An 8232-nucleotide genomic window follows, 5' to 3' on the forward strand; every position below is an offset into this window, starting at 1 on the left:
AAAGTAGAAAGTCACTCAACAGAACATAGACTCGGGAGGATGGATGTAACATGTATCCCAATGCATCATAAAAGTGCAAGAAAGATTTGAGCAATATCCAACAAATAATCCAGGTCCACGACCCAACTCATGCCAAGAAAACTTGAGAAAACTAGGCAGCACACAAAATGAGGTAAAAACCCCAAAATTGGAAAATTATGAAATTAAAACCCATTTGACCTTGGGGTACAAAAACCCTAAAAATCCAATAATAAATGAGTTTGGACACCGTATGCAAAAATGACCAGCATAACGGCTCAAAACCCCAACCCCCATCTCGAAAATAGGGAAAACATTCATACTTGACCAATTGGGTAGAACTAGCTCTCTCAAGTAATGATACTTGATTGCAATGTGTTTAGTCTATGTATGCATCATAAGTTTCTTTGATATGTTTATAGCACTTGTACTATCACAATAAAGTACCACAGGTTCAGTGATTTTCTTCTTCAAACCTTTGAGTAGTTGTTTGATGTATACCACATTTGTACAATATACTACAATATCCACATATTCAACTTCAGCAGTAGATTGAGATATGCAATTTTGTTTCTTGTTGACCAACCTCTTTCCTAAGAAAAATACTACACCACTTGTTCTCTTTCTATCATCAATGTTTCTAGCCCAATCAACATTAGTATAGGCTCTTAACCCAAATTTTTCATTTTTCTTGTACTATAGACCATAGTCTTTTGTCCCTTTCAGATATCTCATAATTCTCTTAAAAACCATCAAATGATTCTCCTTAGGATTTATAGAAAATCTTGCAACAATCCTAACAGATAATGTAGTGTTAGGTCTGCTATATACTACATATTACAACTTACCAATAATAGACTTGTACAATGTTTGATTCAAATCAACAAAATCATCATTCTTTGATAGTTTGTGTCATGTCACCATAGGAGTGCTAACTGGTTTTGAATCCTCTAATCCAAACATTTTCAATATTTCTTTCACATACTTAGACTGAGTGATGTATATACCATATTTCATCTGATATACTTGCAAACTAACAAAGAACTTGATCTCTCCAAATATAGACATCTCAAATTCTTTCTTCATTTCATTTGCAAATGCCTTACATAATCCATCTTGACTTCCAAATATGATATCATCAACAAAAATTTTAGATAGTAAAATACCTTTATCTCCTTTCTTCAAGTATAAATTGCTATTATCATCAATCTTCTCAAAACCAATCTTCATGAGATAATTGTAAGCCTTTCATACCATGCTCTTAGGGCTTTCTTTAAACCATAGAAAGCTTTGTGTAGTCTACATACTATGTTCTTGTTGTTAGCATCAACAAATCCTTCTAGTTGTTCTATGTAAACCTCTTCTTCTAATATGTCATTCATAAACACTAACTTCATATCCATTTGATAAACTTTGAAACCTTTGTATACAGATTAAGCAAGTAGGGTTCTTACTCCTTCCAATCTTGCAATAGGGGAAAATGTTTCTCCACGGTATATTCCCTTTTCTTGTGCATACCCTTTGCAAACTAATCTTGCTTTATTCCTTGCGACTTCACCATTTTCATCTAACTTGTTTCTGTACACCCACTTGGTTCCAATCACATTCTTGTCCTCTGGTCTAGGAACTAGAGTCCATGTTTTGTTCTTCTCAATCTAATCAATCTCTTCGTTCATGGATTTACTCTAGTCCTCATTGTGTAAGGCATCTTTCATTGTCTTAGGCTCATGCATTCTCAAAAAACATGTATCACTTCTCAACATGTTCCTTGTCATTTGTCTATCATTTTTATCTCCAAAAAATTGTTCAATAGGGTGATGTCTTTTAACATACTTTGACAATCTTAGTTTTGCTCTTCTTTCTTCAATGGGTCTGTCAACTTTAGAATCACTATGTACTTCTCTATCAAGTAATTTAACATCTCTTTCATGTATACTTATCTCAGAATTAGAATGTGCCTCAGCTTTTGTCTACAACTTGGCTCTTGAATGTAACTCGGTTCCTGAATACAACTTGACATTCATCATATATGACTCAGTAGTCACTGAAACTTCTTGTTGATTTATAACTTGGTTTACATCATCTTCATCAATAGACATACATTCATAAAAGTATACAAATGATTTGTACTCTTCAAATTTCTTCATAGGTTTTGCTTCATGTACCTCTATATATTCATTAAACTTCACATTTTTACTTTCCACAACTTTGTTAGTGTTAGTATTTAAACACTTATAAGCTTTACTTCTTGTGGAATAACCAAGGAATATACCTTCTTCACTTTTAGCATCTAATTTACCATTCTTCAAATCCTTAAGAATGTAGCACTTGCTTCCAAATACCTTAAAATATTTTACATTGGGTGAGTATCTATACCACAATTCAAAAGGTGTTGAATGAGTACCTTTTTTGACTTGCACATGGTTCAAGATATAAATAGTTGTACTGAAAAATTCTCTCCAGTATTTCAAAGCAACATTCTTCTCCATTAGAATAATTCAAACAAAATAATTCAACATTCCAAAAAATGGGAGTGGGAGCACAAGTTCAAAATTCAAATATGGAGACAGGCGGGAATTCACAAGGAGGCAGACCTCGATCACCAGGCATGTAGGAGGGGATCCAGGGAGGAGTCAGGAGATGGGGACCCACATGAGGACATTCCAAGGATTCTCCCAAAGCACTAGGCCTCACTCTTTGGAGTCAAGCCATAAGGTAAATCCTCTTTCCCCCCGGTTAAGGTTGTGTCAGGTCTGGAAAAGGGATCTTGCATGATCGCTATTCGAGACGAGATTGTTGATCACAACATTGCCTCTATGGCCTCAACGCTCTTCAAAAAGTTTATTGTCCCAAGACCAAATATTGATGTGGTCCTGGCCTATACTTTGAAAAAATGGAGCTTGAAAGGTCAGGTCTCTGTCATAGCAATGGATAAGGGTTTTCTTTCTTTTGAGTTCACCTGTCAAGAGGACATGGCTGACATTCTGTGTGAAAGTCCCTAGAGCTTTGGAAGGGCCACCCTCATGCTTCAGAGATGGTCATCCCAATTGAACTTAAACGAAGCATTCCTCTAATAAGCTCTGGTATGGGTCAAACTCCCAGAGCTACCATTGGAGTTTTGGAATGAGGATGTCTTCAAGGGAGTGGCCAGCTCTTTCAGAGAGCTTCTCTCCATCGACCCAATTACTGCTTCGAAGAGTAGGCTGACTTATGCAAGGATTTGCGTTGGAGTAAGGGAAGGGGAGGATATGCCTGAAGTGGTTTGTTTTCAGTCCAAACTTGGCACCCATATCTAGTAGCTGGACTTTGAAAGTGTTCCTTTTGGGTGTTTTCACTGTCTAAAAACCGGTCATAAGGCATTTTAGTGCTCGAAATCTAAAATGACTAGAAAGAAGAATCCCCCTTCTTCTTCTCAATAGAGGATGAAGAAAGTTTTGAAAAAAAAGACCACTGCACAAGGCCAAAAGGACCTCTCTACGGAGACTCAGGATGCAGTAGAAGCTCCAAAGAGGACAAACCAAGAACCTTAGGGAAAGACAAGTAAAGGAGAGTGACTCAAGTTAGGACCTAGTTCCTCTCTACCTTTAACCAAACCCCAGCCATTAGGGGATGATTAGGTCAAGGAAAGGACCCTCAAGCCTGGAGAAGAGGAAGTTAAGGGTGTCTCGCAAAAAGGTCTTCAGGAGGCTAGTTTGGACCTTCCCCCTAGAGAGTAGCAGCCGGTTCTGGGCTCCATGGAAGAGATCAAGGAAAGAGATAATAAGGAAATTATCATCTTCCAGGACCCAGAGGAAAACTTGGTCTCCACCAAAGATGCACCAACCAGAATAGGAAATAAGGAGGATTTGGTGAAAGATCAGGACCAAAGGGTTGATCTTCACAACACCCCAAGGAATGCTAATAAGGCTTCCAGATCTTTGAAGTTCAAAAAGAAGGGAGAGATACTTAGGAAGAATCAAATTAGAGATTCGTCCAAGGCTTCTCTGGTGGTGACCAAGAGCAGTTGCAAACCAGATGTGGGCTCTACAACCAAAGCAGGTAGGAAATCAGAAAGGGAGTCCAGAGAAGAGGAGACTAGAAGGTGTTTGGCGAATGGGTGCTAAAGCACCCTAAAGGAATTTTCCAAGAGTAAAAAATGAAGATCATCTCATGGAATATTAGGCACCTAAATGGCGCCCATAAATAGGAAATCATTAGGAATTTGATTAGAGACCAGAGACTAGATATTTTGATGATCCAAGAAACAAAAATGAAAAAGGATTCTTTGAGAAACATAGAGTTCAGTAACATGATGAGCGGTGAGGTTGCAGAATCTGATGGATCCTCTGGGGGCCTGATAACTTTATACAAGTCAAAAAAATTTAGGGTGGAATCGGTTTCCAATGCAGGTAAAATTCTATTTTGTAAAGTGTACAATATTCATTCTAATGAATTTTGGTTCTTGCTCAACATTTATGCCCCCAACAACAAGAGAGAAAGAAAATCCTACTGGTCTAGAGAAAATGGGCTGGTTCAGAATAACAACTTGAAAAAAGGAATAATTATGGGAGATTTCAATACCCCTCTTCTAGATAAGGAGAAGAAGGGCAGTCTGCCTCAAGACTGGGATAGCAAGCATGATCTTTCTAACTTTATCAATGATTTGGCTTTTCTAGATCTGGACCTTATGGGTGGTGACTTTACTTGGTCCAATAAACGCTTAGGCAAGGAGTGTATTTAGGTTAGACTGGATAGAGCCCTCATTTCTCCTTATTGGTTGCAGTCCTCTTCCTGCAAAATAGCTCTTTTGCCTAGAATTGGGTCCGACCACTCCCCCATCTCCCTCTCAATTGTCCCTTTTGACCCCTGTAGACCTCCCCCCTTCTATTTCGAGAAAATGTGGACCTCCCACCTTAACCTTCTAGAGAGAATTAAGGGCTGGTGGAGCATAGATGTGGAAGGCACTGCTATGTTCAAGGTAGCTAGAAAACTCAGTAATGTTAAAAGGATGTTAAAGCTTGGAATAAGTTAAATTTTGGTCATTTATTCTCTATGAAAGAGGATCTTTCTTCTAATCTCTCTTCCATCCAAGCCTCCATTTAGGAAAATGGGTATGATGCCTCGAGTAGAGAAGTAGAGTTGTCCATCCTATCTAATTTACATGACATCATTAGTAAAGAGGAAAATTTCTAGAGGTAGAGATCTAGAATCAACTGGCTCAAGGAAGGAGACCAGAACACAAAGTTCTTCCATTTATCCACACTTAAACATAGAGCTAACAACAGGATTTCTAGCCTGAAGAAATACCAAGGTGTGCTGACTAAGGAAGATGATATTTCACTTGAAGCTATCTCTTTCTTCTCCTTCCTTCTTTCTTGGGATTCTTTTCTCTCTAAGGTGGACCAGGATGACATTGTCTCTTGTATCCCTCAAATCCTCCAACCGCACCATAATAATTTGATCTAGGCCATTCCTTCTGATTCTGAAGTGAGAGAAGCTCTTTTTTCTCTTCCGGCGGATAAATTTCCTGGACTTGATGGTTTTCCTACCTTATTTTTCCAAATGTACTGGCTTGTCATTATGAAGGATGTTGTTAAGGTAGTTCAGGAGTTCTTTAGAGCCAGAAGCATTCTGAAGGAAATCAACTCCACTTTCTTAGTTCTTATTCCCAAAGTGCCAGGAGCTGACACTCTAGATAAGTTCAGATCCATCAACTTATGCAACTCACTTTATAAGATCATCTTGAAGGTGCTCACTTTGAGGCTACTTAAGCTCCTCCCCCTAATTATCTCTCAACAACAATCTGGTTTTGTCCCGGGCAGACAGATTTTAGATTTGATTATCATGGTGCATGAATTGATTCACTCTATGGAAGTTGGTAAGAGAGAAGTGATGTTACTCAAACTTGACATGTCTAAAGCTTACAATCGGATGGATTGGTCCTTTTTGGAGTTGGTGTTGAAGGCTTTTGACTTTGATGTCAAATCTTGCAAGCTAATTTCCCAATTGGTCACCACCACCTCGCTAGTTGTTTTAGTGAATGGATCCCCCTCTGATTTCTTCAAACCTACTAGAGGCCTTCGTCAAGGGGATCCTTTATCATCGATTCTCTTCATCATCCTGGCGAAATGTATTGGCAGACTCATGGAGAAGAAACAAAAAGATGGGAGGATCAAAGGCTTGAAACCTTCTTCCAAATGCACCCCCTTCATGCATCAACAATTTGTTGATGATACCATTATGGGAGGAGAGGCTTCGGTCAGGAAGGCCAAGGCTTTGAAAGACACTTTGGACACTTACTCTAGAGGGTCGGGGCAGCTCATCAATTGGGACAAAAGTGTTGTTTTCATTATCAACACTTTGAAGGAAAGACAATAGAGAATCTCTAGAATCTTGGGTTGTCAGGTGGGGAAGCTTCCTTCTACCTACCTTGGTCTCCCCTTGGGCATGGCCCCCTCTGATTCCTTCTGGAACAACATCTTGGATAGGTTTAGTAAGAATTTGGCTGGCTAAAAAGGAGCCTCTCTCAGCCAAGCTGGAAAATATCAACTAGTTAAATCCATCCTTCAAAACCTGCCAATATATGCCCTGAGCCTTTTCACCATACCTAGAAAATACGTCGAGAGAATGGAGAAAATCCAAAGGGATTTTTTATGGACAGGAACTGATAGGAATAAAAGGTACCCCCTTGTTGCTTGGGACAAATTTTGTCTCCCAAAAAAGAATGGGGGTTTGGGGATCAAGAAGCTCACTCATATCAATAAGGTCCTCCTGGCAAAGAAAATCTGGTGCATCTTTAGTAGCATGAGGGAATGGAGAGACACTGTGATGAACAAGTATATAAAAAGGCCCTCTTTTCAGTTCACTCTTTTTAGTGAGGATTTACCTAGAGGCTCAGTTGTTTGGAATGGCTTCTTAAAAGCCAAGGATTTGGCTAACTCTGAGGTCTCCTGGAAGCTGGGAAATGGGGAGAACATTCTATTATGGTTAGATAGTTGGCTTTCCCAGGGCCCCCTCATTAATAACCCTAGCTATGGTGTTTGGGCTAATGATTGCATCAACCTTTTTAGGCACAAAGTCAGTAACTACAGGACTAAACAGGGATGGAAGGACCTTTCTATTATCTCAGAGGAACTTAAACCAATTATGATCATGCTTAATTCCTTATCCCTCAGCACCAACAAGGATGAACTGGTTTGGAGGGATAATGCCAATGGGCTCTATTCGGTTGCCTCTGGGTACTCTACTTTATGGAGTACAAATGTGTCCCCCCCTTGGTTGAGGGCCTGGCTCCCGGGCCTAACACCAAAAGTCAACATGTTTTTTTGGTTGGCACTTCAAGACAAAAATCTCACCTAGGAAAATCTCATTAAAAGAGGTCATATCATGCCCAGCAGATGTGTTTTATGCAAAGATGAGTCAGAGACAGGCAATCATTTGTTCATTCTTTGCTCTTACTCTAGGACAGTCTAGGACTTCCTCACCCAAGACCTTGACCATAGCTGGTGCATTCCTTCCAACCTCCTGGACATTTTTTGCCAATGGCAAGGTATGTTCAATGGGTCTGCCTTGAAGGAAACCAGCTCCTGGCTCTTACCCCATTTTTGTTGGAGCATATGGAAGGAGAGAAACAACCAGATTTTCAGAGATAGGGAGGAGCTAGCTTTGGTTGTTGGAAGGAAGATCTTCAGTAACATAAATGAAAAATTTTTCGTAAGGAAGGGGGTAGCTTTTGAGATAGGAGGTAGGAAAAAGGAGAAGGTAAAAGACAAAATGAGAAAAAGATAGGAAGCCAAATGGCACCTCCCCCTTGAAGGCTGGCACACAGCCAACTTTGATAGAGCCTCCAAGGGCAACCTTGGATCCTTGGGTAGTGGAGGTGTGGTTAGAAATGAAAATGGAGATAGTATTGTGGCTTTCACTCTCCCATTGGGTTTCCAAACAAATCATTTTGTGAAAGCCAACACTGCGTGCAATGCAGTTAAACTAGCTTTTGAAATTGGGGTCACCAATTTATGGCTGGAAGGGGACTCGAATAACATTATTAAGTGCATTAATGACAATTTGTATCCATCTTGGACAATTGCAAATCTTATCAATGAGACTAGAGAGACCCTTGCCAAATTCAAAAAATTTCATGTCACCCATACTTTCCGGGAAGCAAACCCGGTTGCTGACAGGTTGGCAAATATAAGGGTCGGCATAGACCAAAAAATGACTTGGCTTCCCAAAACT

This window comes from Cupressus sempervirens, chromosome 5 (assembly GCF_028749045.1).
Source record: "Cupressus sempervirens isolate cs-2001-9-10 chromosome 5, ASM2874904v1, whole genome shotgun sequence".
Classification (NCBI taxonomy): domain Eukaryota; kingdom Viridiplantae; phylum Streptophyta; class Pinopsida; order Cupressales; family Cupressaceae; genus Cupressus; species Cupressus sempervirens.